Source organism: Eubalaena glacialis, chromosome 8 (genome assembly GCF_028564815.1).
Source record: "Eubalaena glacialis isolate mEubGla1 chromosome 8, mEubGla1.1.hap2.+ XY, whole genome shotgun sequence".
In the NCBI taxonomy this organism is placed as follows: Eukaryota; Metazoa; Chordata; class Mammalia; order Artiodactyla; family Balaenidae; genus Eubalaena; species Eubalaena glacialis.
Window position 1 is genome coordinate 40,604,959 of NC_083723.1, and position 15,785 is coordinate 40,620,743.

The window sequence follows — 15,785 nt, forward strand, 5'->3', positions numbered from 1 at the left end:
GGATGGAAATTGCCAACAGCCACTCTGGAGAAGTGTACGCTGCGTCCTGAAACATGGAATAGACACAGCTGAGAGAGCATAGGGCACTTCCACTCATGGGCGTAGAAATCGGGAAACCTAAAAATCAACACGACACAGGCACCCCAAAGTTTAGGGCTGCTCTGTTTCCAAGAACCTCCACTTCGGTACACCTTAAATATCCCAGGAAACAGAAAAATGGATAAAGAAGTTGTGGTACTTATGCACAATGGAATATCACTCAGCCATGAAATCAGTGTCATAAGGCTAGTAGCAGCATGATGAGTGGATTTAGGGACGATGACTCTAAGTGAAGTAAGTCACACAGAAAAGGACGCTTATCCTAAGATATCACTGATAGAGGGAATGTCAACATCGCTACACCTGAACTGAATTCCAAAACAGAACAGAGTCACACATTTAGAAAACACACTATGGCTGCTTAACGGGAAAGGTGAGGCGGGGCGATGCATAAAACAAGGGTTTGAAATTAGCTCAGATACCGTTCCACAAGCCAAATATGTAATAGACAAGACCTACTCCCTGCTCAGTGAACTGGACTCAACACCCCCTATTCACCGCCCAGGAATATATCTGACTAGGAAGAGTCTTAAAACCTATGTATTGATATCTCTCTGGAAGTGAATCAAGAGGGTGTAAAGCGGCATAAACACAGCAGGGAAAAGCAGCTAAACCCCATTATAAAAATAGATTACTTAAAAAAAAAAAAACCCAGAAAACAAAGACAGTGAAAGAGAGAGACATTCTTACAAAATCCGTTCAGGGGCTCTGATGCAACCTGGATTGACCATATCTAGACCCACAGCTGGATGAGACATAAGGCTGGACACTCTTGGGGCTGAGAGGATTGGTGAGGTTGGGTGAGCAAACGCAGACCCTTTAAAGTAATACTGCGTGGTACCCATGCCATGGGTCCCAAATCTCCAGGTTCAAGGGCATCTTCCTACATCGAAAACATGCCTGGGAAACCCAGAAGATGGTACACCGTGTGATCGGGAAAGGTTTCTAAAACGCACCTCATTTCTCCTCTCCTTGTGCTCGGGTTCGCCATTCCAGCCGCTTCACTAACAATCTCCCTACTTGGAGAATCAGCACCGTTGACCTCCTGTTTCGTACAGGTCGCAATTTGTCCTGAGGATGAACGGGAAGAGGGGGAACCAATGAGAGACTAGCTCTAGGTGTTGGGACAGGCACAGGTCACTCTATTTTCCCATCAGGAAGAAGAATGAACCACAGGCTCAGCCTGCCCCCCGGAACCAGAATAGGGCCTGAAGCAATCCTGCGCTTTTGCGGCCAGCTCCCAAAAAAGCGAGTTGACAAATGGAGCTCAGGGGCACTGCAATTCACAAACCTGCAGAGTTAGAAATGATGACTCTCGTCCACAAATATATTGAGGGAAGGCAACGAAGAGGATTTGAAAGCAAGGCAGAATTGCAGGAAACAGATTTCAGGAGGTCGATTCGACTCGCCTTGAAAGCACATGAAAAGCGGCAAAGCGTTGACAATGATGCCCTTGGCCAAAAAGGGCGTATGCGTTTTTTCCTGAATATATTCAGGAAAAAACGCATACGCCCTTTTTGGCCAACCAAGCAAGCCGGAAAGGCAAATCGGCGCTACAAAGAAGTCTCGCTTGCCAGCGGTCAAAAGGGCCATGCTGAAAAAAGTGTAAAAACCAGAAATGCAGGACAGGCCATGGAGACACGGGAGCCTTGCTACGCTGATGGGCGGGATGGAAATTGCCAACAGCCACTCTGGAGAAGTGTACGCTGCGTCCTGAAACATGGAATAGACACAGCTGAGAGAGCATAGGGCACTTCCACTCATGGGCGTAGAAATCGGGAAACCTAAAAATCAACACGACACAGGCACCCCAAAGTTTAGGGCTGCTCTGTTTCCAAGAACCTCCACTTCGGTACACCTTAAATATCCCAGGAAAGAGAAAAATGGATAAAGAAGTTGTGGTACTTATGCACAATGGAATATCACTCAGCCATGAAATCAGTGTCATAAGGCTAGTAGCAGCATGATGAGTGGATTTAGGGACGATGACTCTAAGTGAAGTAAGTCACACAGAAAAGGACGCTTATCCTAAGATATCACTGATAGAGGGAATGTCAACATCGCTATACCTGAACTGAATTCCAAAACAGAACAGAGTCACACATTTAGAAAACACACTATGGCTGCTTAACGGGAAAGGTGAGGCGGGGCGATGCATAAAACAAGGGTTTGAAATTAGCTCACATACCGTTCCACAAGCCAAATATGTAATAGACAAGACCTACTCCCTGCTCAGTGAACTGGACTCAACACCCCCTATTCACCGCCCAAGAATATATCTGACTAGGAAGAGTCTTTAAACCTATGTATTGATATCTCTCTGGAAGTGAATCAAGAGGGTGTAAAGCGGCATAAACACAGCAGGGAAAAGCAGCTAAACCCCATTATAAAAATAGATTACTTAAAAAAAAATCTTCAGAAATCAAAGACAGTGAAAGAGAGAGACATTCTTACAAAATCCGTTCAGGGGCTCTGATGCAACCTGGATTGACCATATCTAGACCCACAGCTGGATGAGACATAAGGCTGGACACTCTTGGGGCTGAGAGGATTGGTGAGGTTGGGTGAGCAAACGCAGACCCTTTAAAGTAATACTGCGTGGTACCCATGCCATGGGTCCCAAATCTCCAGGTTCAAGGGCATCTTCCTACATCGAAAACATGCCTGGGAAACCCAGAAGATGGTACACCGTGTGATCGGGAAAGGTTTCTAAAACGCACCTCATTTCTCCTCTCCTTGTGCTCGGGTTCGCCATTCCAGCCGCTTCACTAACAATCTCCCTACTTGGAGAATCAGCACCGTTGACCTCCTGTTTCGTACAGGTCGCAATTTGTCCTGAGGATGAACGGGAAGAGGGGGAACCAATGAGAGACTAGCTCTAGGTGTTGGGACAGGCACAGGTCACTCTATTTTCCCATCAGGAAGAAGAATGAACCACAGGCTCAGCCTGCCCCCCGGAACCAGAATAGGGCCTGAAGCAATCCTGCGCTTTTGCGGCCAGCTCCCAAAAAAGCGAGTTGACAAATGGAGCTCAGGGGCACTGCAATTCACAAACCTGCAGAGTTAGAAATGATGACTCTCGTCCACAAATATATTGAGGGAAGGCAACGAAGAGGATTTGAAAGCAAGGCAGAATTGCAGGAAACAGATTTCAGGAGGTCGATTCGACTCGCCTTGAAAGCACATGAAAAGCAGCAAAGCGTTGACAATGATGCCCTTGGCCAAAAAGGGCGTATGCGTTTTTTCCTGAATATATTCAGGAAAAAACGCATACGCCCTTTTTGGCCAACCAAGCAAGCCGGAAAGGCAAATCGGCGCTACAAAGAAGTCTCGCTTGCCAGCGGTCAAAAGGGCCATGCTGAAAAAAGTGTAAAAACCAGAAATGCAGGACAGGCCATGGAGACACGGGAGCCTTGCTACGCTGATGGGCGGGATGGAAATTGCCAACAGCCACTCTGGAGAAGTGTACGCTGCGTCCTGAAACATGGAATAGACACAGCTGAGAGAGCATAGGGCACTTCCTCTCATGGGCGTAGAAATCGGGAAACCTAAAAATCAACACGACACAGGCACCCCAAAGTTTAGGGCTGCTCTGTTTACAAGAACCTCCACTTCGGTACACCTTAAATATCCCAGGAAACAGAAAAATGGATAAAGAAGTTGTGGTACTTATGCACAATGGAATATCACTCAGCCATGAAATCAGTGTCATAAGGCTAGTAGCAGCATGATGAGTGGATTTAGGGACGATGACTCTAAGTGAAGTAAGTCACACAGAAAAGGACGCTTATCCTAAGATATCACTTATAGAGGGAATGTCAACATCGCTACACCTGAACTGAATTCCAAAACAGAACAGAGTCACACATTTAGAAAACACACTATGGCTGCTTAACGGGAAAGGTGAGGCGGGGCGATGCATAAAACAAGGGTTTGAAATTAGCTCACATACCGTTCCACAAGCCAAATATGTAATAGACAAGACCTACTCCCTGCTCAGTGAACTGGACTCAACACCCCCTATTCACCGCCCAAGAATATATCTGACTAGGAAGAGTCTTAAAACCTATGTATTGATATCTCTCTGGAAGTGAATCAAGAGGGTGTAAAGCGGCATAAACACAGCAGGGAAAAGCAGCTAAACCCCATTATAAAAATAGATTACTTAAAAAAAAAAAACCCCAGAAAACAAAGACAGTGAAAGAGAGAGACATTCTTACAAAATCCGTTCAGGGGCTCTGATGCAACCTGGATTGACCATATCTAGACCCACAGCTGGATGAGACATAAGGCTGGACACTCTTGGGGCTGAGAGGATTGGTGAGGTTGGGTGAGCAAACGCAGACCCTTTAAAGTAATACTGCGTGGTACCCATGCCATGGGTCCCAAATCTCCAGGTTCAAGGGCATCTTCCTACATCGAAAACATGCCTGGGAAACCCAGAAGATGGTACACCGTGTGATCGGGAAAGGTTTCTAAAACGCACCTCATTTCTCCTCTCCTTGTGCTCGGGTTCGCCATTCCAGCCGCTTCACTAACAATCTCCCTACTTGGAGAATCAGCACCGTTGACCTCCTGTTTCGTACAGGTCACAATTTGTCCTGAGGATGAACGGGAAGAGGGGGAACCAATGAGAGACTAGCTCTAGGTGTTGGGACAGGCACAGGTCACTCTATTTTCCCATCAGGAAGAAGAATGAACCACAGGCTCAGCCTGCCCCCCGGAACCAGAATAGGGCCTGAAGCAATCCTGCGCTTTTGCGGCCAGCTCCCAAAAAAGCGAGTTGACAAATGGAGCTCAGGGGCACTGCAATTCACAAACCTGCAGAGTTAGAAATGATGACTCTCGTCCACAAATATATTGAGGGAAGGCAACGAAGAGGATTTGAAAGCAAGGCAGAATTGCAGGAAACAGATTTCAGGAGGTCGATTCGACTCGCCTTGAAAGCACATGAAAAGCGGCAAAGCGTTGACAATGATGCCCTTGGCCAAAAAGGGCGTATGCGTTTTTTCCTGAATATATTCAGGAAAAAACGCATACGCCCTTTTTGGCCAACCAAGCAAGCCGGAAAGGCAAATCGGCGCTACAAAGAAGTCTCGCTTGCCAGCAGTCAAAAGGGCCATGCTGAAAAAAGTGTAAAAACCAGAAATGCAGGACAGGCCATGGAGACACGGGAGCCTTGCTACGCTGATGGGCGGGATGGAAATTGCCAACAGCCACTCTGGAGAAGTGTACGCTGCGTCCTGAAACATGGAATAGACACAGCTGAGAGAGCATAGGGCACTTCCACTCATGGGCGTAGAAATCGGGAAACCTAAAAATCAACACGACACAGGCACCCCAAAGTTTAGGGCTGCTCTGTTTCCAAGAACCTCCACTTCGGTACACCTTAAATATCTCAGGAAACAGAAAAATGGATAAAGAAGTTGTGGTACTTATGCACAATGGAATATCACTCAGCCATGAAATCAGTGTCATAAGGCTAGTAGCAGCATGATGAGTGGATTTAGGGACGATGACTCTAAGTGAAGTAAGTCACACAGAAAAGGACGCTTATCCTAAGATATCACTGATAGAGGGAATGTCAACATCGCTACACCTGAACTGAATTCCAAAACAGAACAGAGTCACACATTTAGAAAACACACTATGGCTGCTTAACGGGAAAGGTGAGGCGGGGCGATGCATAAAACAAGGGTTTGAAATTAGCTCACATACCGTTCCACAAGCCAAATATGTAATAGACAAGACCTACTCCCTGCTCAGTGAACTGGACTCAACACCCCCTATTCACCGCCCAAGAATATATCTGAATAGGAAGAGTCTTTAAACCTATGTATTGATATCTCTCTGGAAGTGAATCAAGAGGGTGTAAAGCGGCATAAACACAGCAGGGAAAAGCAGCTAAACCCCATTATAAAAATAGATTACTTAAAAAAAAAAACCCAGAAATCAAAGACAGTGAAAGAGAGAGAAATTCTTACAAAATCCGTTCAGGGGCTCTGATGCAACCTGGATTGACCATATCTAGACCCACAGCTGGATGAGACATAAGGCTGGACACTCTTGGGGCTGAGAGGATTGGTGAGGTTGGGTGAGCAAACGCAGACCCTTTAAAGTAATACTGCGTGGTACCCATGCCATGGGTCCCAAATCTCCAGGTTCAAGGGCATCTTCCTACATCGAAAACATGCCTGGGAAACCCAGAAGATGGTACACCGTGTGATCGGGAAAGGTTTCTAAAACGCACCTCATTTCTCCTCTCCTTGTGCTCGGGTTCGCCATTCCAGCCGCTTCACTAACAATCTCCCTACTTGGAGAATCAGCACCGTTGACCTCCTGTTTCGTACAGGTCGCAATTTGTCCTGAGGATGAACGGGAAGAGGGGGAACCAATGAGAGACTAGCTCTAGGTGTTGGGACAGGCACAGGTCACTCTATTTTCCCATCAGGAAGAAGAATGAACCACAGGCTCAGCCTGCCCCCCGGAACCAGAATAGGGCCTGAAGCAATCCTGCGCTTTTGCGGCCAGCTCCCAAAAAAGCGAGTTGACAAATGGAGCTCAGGGGCACTGCAATTCACAAACCTGCAGAGTTAGAAATGATGACTCTCGTCCACAAATATATTGAGGGAAGGCAACGAAGAGGATTTGAAAGCAAGGCAGAATTGCAGGAAACAGATTTCAGGAGGTCGATTCGACTCGCCTTGAAAGCACATGAAAAGCGGCAAAGCGTTGACAATGATGCCCTTGGCCAAAAAGGGCGTATGCGTTTTTTCCTGAATATATTCAGGAAAAAACGCATACGCCCTTTTTGGCCAACCAAGCAAGCCGGAAAGGCAAATCGGCGCTACAAAGAAGTCTCGCTTGCCAGCAGTCAAAAGGGCCATGCTGAAAAAAGTGTAAAAACCAGAAATGCAGGACAGGCCATGGAGACACGGGAGCCTTGCTACGCTGATGGGCGGGATGGAAATTGCCAACAGCCACTCTGGAGAAGTGTACGCTGCGTCCTGAAACATGGAATAGACACAGCTGAGAGAGCATAGGGCACTTCCACTCATGGGCGTAGAAATCGGGAAACCTAAAAATCAACACGACACAGGCACCCCAAAGTTTAGGGCTGCTCTGTTTCCAAGAACCTCCACTTCGGTACACCTTAAATATCTCAGGAAACAGAAAAATGGATAAAGAAGTTGTGGTACTTATGCACAATGGAATATCACTCAGCCATGAAATCAGTGTCATAAGGCTAGTAGCAGCATGATGAGTGGATTTAGGGACGATGACTCTAAGTGAAGTAAGTCACACAGAAAAGGACGCTTATCCTAAGATATCACTGATAGAGGGAATGTCAACATCGCTACACCTGAACTGAATTCCAAAACAGAACAGAGTCACACATTTAGAAAACACACTATGGCTGCTTAACGGGAAAGGTGAGGCGGGGCGATGCATAAAACAAGGGTTTGAAATTAGCTCACATACCGTTCCACAAGCCAAATATGTAATAGACAAGACCTACTCCCTGCTCAGTGAACTGGACTCAACACCCCCTATTCACCGCCCAAGAATATATCTGAATAGGAAGAGTCTTTAAACCTATGTATTGATATCTCTCTGGAAGTGAATCAAGAGGGTGTAAAGCGGCATAAACACAGCAGGGAAAAGCAGCTAAACCCCATTATAAAAATAGATTACTTAAAAAAAAAAACCCAGAAATCAAAGACAGTGAAAGAGAGAGAAATTCTTACAAAATCCGTTCAGGGGCTCTGATGCAACCTGGATTGACCATATCTAGACCCACAGCTGGATGAGACATAAGGCTGGACACTCTTGGGGCTGAGAGGATTGGTGAGGTTGGGTGAGCAAACGCAGACCCTTTAAAGTAATACTGCGTGGTACCCATGCCATGGGTCCCAAATCTCCAGGTTCAAGGGCATCTTCCTACATCGAAAACATGCCTGGGAAACCCAGAAGATGGTACACCGTGTGATCGGGAAAGGTTTCTAAAACGCACCTCATTTCTCCTCTCCTTGTGCTCGGGTTCGCCATTCCAGCCGCTTCACTAACAATCTCCCTACTTGGAGAATCAGCACCGTTGACCTCCTGTTTCGTACAGGTCGCAATTTGTCCTGAGGATGAACGGGAAGAGGGGGAACTAATGAGAGACTAGCTCTAGGTGTTGGGACAGGCACAGGTCACTCTATTTTCCCATCAGGAAGAAGAATGAACCACAGGCTCAGCCTGCCCCCCGGAACCAGAATAGGGCCTGAAGCAATCCTGCGCTTTTGCGGCCAGCTCCCAAAAAAGCGAGTTGACAAATGGAGCTCAGGGGCACTGCAATTCACAAACCTGCAGAGTTAGAAATGATGACTCTCGTCCACAAATATATTGAGGGAAGGCAACGAAGAGGATTTGAAAGCAAGGCAGAATTGCAGGAAACAGATTTCAGGAGGTCGATTCGACTCGCCTTGAAAGCACATGAAAAGCGGCAAAGCGTTGACAATGATGCCCTTGGCCAAAAAGGGCGTATGCGTTTTTTCCTGAATATATTCAGGAAAAAACGCATACGCCCTTTTTGGCCAACCAAGCAAGCCGGAAAGGCAAATCGGCGCTACAAAGAAGTCTCGCTTGCCAGCAGTCAAAAGGGCCATGCTGAAAAAAGTGTAAAAACCAGAAATGCAGGACAGGCCATGGAGACACGGGAGCCTTGCTACGCTGATGGGCGGGATGGAAATTGCCAACAGCCACTCTGGAGAAGTGTACGCTGCGTCCTGAAACATGGAATAGACACAGCTGAGAGAGCATAGGGCACTTCCACTCATGGGCGTAGAAATCGGGAAACTTAAAAATCAACACGACACAGGCACCCCAAAGTTTAGGGCTGCTCTGCTTCCAAGAACCTCCACTTCGGTACACCTTAAATATCCCAGGAAACAGAAAAATGGATAAAGAAGTTGTGGTACTTATGCACAATGGAATATCACTCAGCCATGAAATCAGTGTCATAAGGCTAGTAGCAGCATGATGAGTGGATTTAGGGACGATGACTCTAAGTGAAGTAAGTCACACAGAAAAGGACGCTTATCCTAAGATATCACTGATAGAGGGAATGTCAACATCGCTACACCTGAACTGAATTCCAAAGCAGAACAGAGTCACACATTTAGAAAACACACTATGGCTGCTTAACGGGAAAGGTGAGGCGGGGCGATGCATAAAACAAGGGTTTGAAATTAGCTCAGATACCGTTCCACAAGCCAAATATGTAATAGACAAGACCTACTCCCTGCTCAGTGAACTGGACTCAACACCCCCTATTCACCGCCCAAGAATATATCTGACTAGGAAGAGTCTTAAAACCTATGTATTGATATCTGTCTGGAAGTGAATCAAGAGGGTGTAAAGCGGCATAAACACAGCAGGGAAAAGCAGCTAAACCCCATTATAAAAATAGATTACTTAAAAAAAAAAACCCCAGAAAACAAAGACAGTGAAAGAGAGAGACATTCTTACAAAATCCGTTCAGGGGCTCTGATGCAACCTGGATTGACCATATCTAGACCCACAGCTGGATGAGACATAAGGCTGGACACTCTTGGGGCTGAGAGGATTGGTGAGGTTGGGTGAGCAAACGCAGACCCTTTAAAGTAATACTGCGTGGTACCCATGCCATGGGTCCCAAATCTCCAGGTTCAAGGGCATCTTCCTACATCGAAAACATGCCTGGGAAACCCAGAAGATGGTACACCGTGTGATCGGGAAAGGTTTCTAAAACGCACCTCATTTCTCCTCTCCTTGTGCTCGGGTTCGCCATTCCAGCCGCTTCACTAACAATCTCCCTACTTGGAGAATCAGCACCGTTGACCTCCTGTTTCGTACAGGTCGCAATTTGTCCTGAGGATGAACGGGAAGAGGGGGAACCAATGAGAGACTAGCTCTAGGTGTTGGGACAGGCACAGGTCACTCTATTTTCCCATCAGGAAGAAGAATGAACCACAGGCTCAGCCTGCCCCCCGGAACCAGAATAGGGCCTGAAGCAATCCTGCGCTTTTGCGGCCAGCTCCCAAAAAAGCGAGTTGACAAATGGAGCTCAGGGGCACTGCAATTCACAAACCTGCAGAGTTAGAAATGATGACTCTCGTCCACAAATATATTGAGGGAAGGCAACGAAGAGGATTTGAAAGCAAGGCAGAATTGCAGGAAACAGATTTCAGGAGGTCGATTCGACTCGCCTTGAAAGCACATGAAAAGCGGCAAAGCGTTGACAATGATGCCCTTGGCCAAAAAGGGCGTATGCGTTTTTTCCTGAATATATTCAGGAAAAAACGCATACGCCCTTTTTGGCCAACCAAGCAAGCCGGAAAGGCAAATCGGCGCTACAAAGAAGTCTCGCTTGCCAGCGGTCAAAAGGGCCATGCTGAAAAAAGTGTAAAAACCAGAAATGCAGGACAGGCCATGGAGACACGGGAGCCTTGCTACGCTGATGGGCGGGATGGAAATTGCCAACAGCCACTCTGGAGAAGTGTACGCTGCGTCCTGAAACATGGAATAGACACAGCTGAGAGAGCATAGGGCACTTCCACTCATGGGCGTAGAAATCGGGAAACCTAAAAATCAACACGACACAGGCACCCCAAAGTTTAGGGCTGCTCTGTTTCCAAGAACCTCCACTTCGGTACACCTTAAATATCCCAGGAAACAGAAAAATGGATAAAGAAGTTGTGGTACTTATGCACAATGGAATATCACTCAGCCATGAAATCAATGTCATAAGGCTAGTAGCAGCATGATGAGTGGATTTAGGGACGATGACTCTAAGTGAAGTAAGTCACACAGAAAAGGACGCTTATCCTAAGATATCACTGATAGAGGGAATGTCAACATCGCTACACCTGAACTGAATTCCAAAGCAGAACAGAGTCACACATTTAGAAAACACACTATGGCTGCTTAACGGGAAAGGTGAGGCGGGGCGATGCATAAAACAAGGGTTTGAAATTAGCTCAGATACCGTTCCACAAGCCAAATATGTAATAGACAAGACCTACTCCCTGCTCAGTGAACTGGACTCAACACCCCCTATTCACCGCCCAAGAATATATCTGACTAGGAAGAGTCTTAAAACCTATGTATTGATATCTCTCTGGAAGTGAATCAAGAGGGTGTAAAGCGGCATAAACACAGCAGGGAAAAGCAGCTAAACCCCATTATAAAAATAGATTACTTAAAAAAAAAACCCCAGAAAACAAAGACAGTGAAAGAGAGAGACATTCTTACAAAATCCGTTCAGGGGCTCTGATGCAACCTGGATTGACCATATCTAGACCCACAGCTGGATGAGACATAAGGCTGGACACTCTTGGGGCTGAGAGGATTGGTGAGGTTGGGTGAGCAAACGCAGACCCTTTAAAGTAATACTGCGTGGTACCCATGCCATGGGTCCCAAATCTCCAGGTTCAAGGGCATCTTCCTACATCGAAAACATGCCTGGGAAACCCAGAAGATGGTACACCGTGTGATCGGGAAAGGTTTCTAAAACGCACCTCATTTCTCCTCTCCTTGTGCTCGGGTTCGCCATTCCAGCCGCTTCACTAACAATCTCCCTACTTGGAGAATCAGCACCGTTGACCTCCTGTTTCGTACAGGTCGCAATTTGTCCTGAGGATGAACGGGAAGAGGGGGAACCAATGAGAGACTAGCTCTAGGTGTTGGGACAGGCACAGGTCACTCTATTTTCCCATCAGGAAGAAGAATGAACCACAGGCTCAGCCTGCCCCCCGGAACCAGAATAGGGCCTGAAGCAATCCTGCGCTTTTGCGGCCAGCTCCCAAAAAAGCGAGTTGACAAATGGAGCTCAGGGGCACTGCAATTCACAAACCTGCAGAGTTCGAAATGATGACTCTCGTCCACAAATATATTGAGGGAAGGCAACGAAGAGGATTTGAAAGCAAGGCAGAATTGCAGGAAACAGATTTCAGGAGGTGGTTTCGACTCGCCTTGAAAACACATGAAAAGCGGCAAAGCGTTGACAATGATGCCCTTGGCCAAAAAGGGCGTATGCGTTTTTTCCTGAATATATTCAGGAAAAAACGCATACGCCCTTTTTGGCCAACCAAGCAAGCCGGAAAGGCAAATCGGCGCTACAAAGAAGTCTCGCTTGCCAGCGGTCAAAAGGGCCATGCTGAAAAAAGTGTAAAAACCAGAAATGCAGGACAGGCCATGGAGACACGGGAGCCTTGCTACGCTGATGGGCGGGATGGAAATTGCCAACAGCCACTCTGGAGAAGTGTACGCTGCGTCCTGAAACATGGAATAGACACAGCTGAGAGAGCATAGGGCACTTCCACTCATGGGCGTAGAAATCGGGAAACCTAAAAATCAACACGACACAGGCACCCCAAAGTTTAGGGCTGCTCTGTTTCCAAGAACCTCCACTTCGGTACACCTTAAATATCCCAGGAAAGAGAAAAATGGATAAAGAAGTTGTGGTACTTATGCACAATGGAATATCACTCAGCCATGAAATCAGTGTCATAAGGCTAGTAGCAGCATGATGAGTGGATTTAGGGACGATGACTCTAAGTGAAGTAAGTCACACAGAAAAGGACGCTTATCCTAAGATATCACTGATAGAGGGAATGTCAACATCGCTACACCTGAACTGAATTCCAAAGCAGAACAGAGTCACACATTTAGAAAACACACTATGGCTGCTTAACGGGAAAGGTGAGGCGGGGCGATGCATAAAACAAGGGTTTGAAATTAGCTCAGATACCGTTCCACAAGCCAAATATGTAATAGACAAGACCTACTCCCTGCTCAGTGAACTGGACTCAACACCCCCTATTCACCGCCCAAGAATATATCTGACTAGGAAGAGTCTTAAAACCTATGTATTGATATCTCTCTGGAAGTGAATCAAGAGGGTGTAAAGCGGCATAAACACAGCAGGGAAAAGCAGCTAAACCCCATTATAAAAATAGATTACTTAAAAAAAAAAACCCCAGAAAACAAAGACAGTGAAAGAGAGAGACATTCTTACAAAATCCGTTCAGGGGCTCTGATGCAACCTGGATTGACCATATCTAGACCCACAGCTGGATGAGACATAAGGCTGGACACTCTTGGGGCTGAGAGGATTGGTGAGGTTGGGTGAGCAAACGCAGACCCTTTAAAGTAATACTGCGTGGTACCCATGCCATGGGTCCCAAATCTCCAGGTTCAAGGGCATCTTCCTACATCGAAAACATGCCTGGGAAACCCAGAAGATGGTACACCGTGTGATCGGGAAAGGTTTCTAAAACGCACCTCATTTCTCCTCTCCTTGTGCTCGGGTTCGCCATTCCAGCCGCTTCACTAACAATCTCCCTACTTGGAGAATCAGCACCGTTGACCTCCTGTTTCGTACAGGTCGCAATTTGTCCTGAGGATGAACGGGAAGAGGGGGAACCAATGAGAGACTAGCTCTAGGTGTTGGGACAGGCACAGGTCACTCTATTTTCCCATCAGGAAGAAGAATGAACCACAGGCTCAGCCTGCCCCCCGGAACCAGAATAGGGCCTGAAGCAATCCTGCGCTTTTGCGGCCAGCTCCCAAAAAAGCGAGTTGACAAATGGAGCTCAGGGGCACTGCAATTCACAAACCTGCAGAGTTAGAAATGATGACTCTCGTCCACAAATATATTGAGGGAAGGCAACGAAGAGGATTTGAAAGCAAGGCAGAATTGCAGGAAACAGATTTCAGGAGGTCGATTCGACTCGCCTTGAAAGCACATGAAAAGCGGCAAAGCGTTGACAATGATGCCCTTGGCCAAAAAGGGCGTATGCGTTTTTTCCTGAATATATTCAGGAAAAAACGCATACGCCCTTTTTGGCCAACCAAGCAAGCCGGAAAGGCAAATCGGCGCTACAAAGAAGTCTCGCTTGCCAGCGGTCAAAAGGGCCATGCTGAAAAAAGTGTAAAAACCAGAAATGCAGGACAGGCCATGGAGACACGGGAGCCTTGCTACGCTGATGGGCGGGATGGAAATTGCCAACAGCCACTCTGGAGAAGTGTACGCTGCGTCCTGAAACATGGAATAGACACAGCTGAGAGAGCATAGGGCACTTCCACTCATGGGCGTAGAAATCGGGAAACCTAAAAATCAACACGACACAGGCACCCCAAAGTTTAGGGCTGCTCTGTTTCCAAGAACCTCCACTTCGGTACACCTTAAATATCCCAGGAAAGAGAAAAATGGATAAAGAAGTTGTGGTACTTATGCACAATGGAATATCACTCAGCCATGAAATCAGTGTCATAAGGCTAGTAGCAGCATGATGAGTGGATTTAGGGACGATGACTCTAAGTGAAGTAAGTCACACAGAAAAGGACGCTTATCCTAAGATATCACTGATAGAGGGAATGTCAACATCGCTACACCTGAACTGAATTCCAAAGCAGAACAGAGTCACACATTTAGAAAACACACTATGGCTGCTTAACGGGAAAGGTGAGGCGGGGCGATGCATAAAACAAGGGTTTGAAATTAGCTCACATACCGTTCCACAAGCCAAATATGTAATAGACAAGACCTACTCCCTGCTCAGTGAACTGGACTCAACACCCCCTATTCACCGCCCAAGAATATATCTGACTAGGAAGAGTCTTAAAACCTATGTATTGATATCTCTCTGGAAGTGAATCAAGAGGGTGTAAAGCGGCATAAACACAGCAGGGAAAAGCAGCTAAACCCCATTATAAAAATAGATTACTTAAAAAAAAAAACCCCAGAAAACAAAGACAGTGAAAGAGAGAGACATTCTTACAAAATCCGTTCAGGGGCTCTGATGCAACCTGGATTGACCATATCTAGACCCACAGCTGGATGAGACATAAGGCTGGACACTCTTGGGGCTGAGAGGATTGGTGAGGTTGGGTGAGCAAACGCAGACCCTTTAAAGTAATACTGCGTGGTACCCATGCCATGGGTCCCAAATCTCCAGGTTCAAGGGCATCTTCCTACATCGAAAACATGCCTGGGAAACCCAGAAGATGGTACACCGTGTGATCGGGAAAGGTTTCTAAAACGCACCTCATTTCTCCTCTCCTTGTGCTCGGGTTCGCCATTCCAGCCGCTTCACTAACAATCTCCCTACTTGGAGAATCAGCACCGTTGACCTCCTGTTTCGTACAGGTCGCAATTTGTCCTGAGGATGAACGGGAAGAGGGGGAACCAATGAGAGACTAGCTCTAGGTGTTGGGACAGGCACAGGTCACTCTATTTTCCCATCAGGAAGAAGAATGAACCACAGGCTCAGCCTGCCCCCCGGAACCAGAATAGGGCCTGAAGCAATCCTGCGCTTTTGCGGCCAGCTCCCAAAAAAGCGAGTTGACAAATGGAGCTCAGGGGCACTGCAATTCACAAACCTGCAGAGTTAGAAATGATGACTCTCGTCCACAAATATATTGAGGGAAGGCAACGAAGAGGATTTGAAAGCAAGGCAGAATTGCAGGAAACAGATTTCAGGAGGTCGATTCGACTCGCCTTCAAAGCACATGAAAAGCGGCAAAGCGTTGACAATGATGCCCTTGGCCAAAAAGGGCGTATGCGTTTTTTCCTGAATATATTCAGGAAAAAACGCATACGCCCTTTTTGGCCAACCAAGCAAGCCGGAAAGGCAAATCGGCGCTACAAAGAAGTCTCG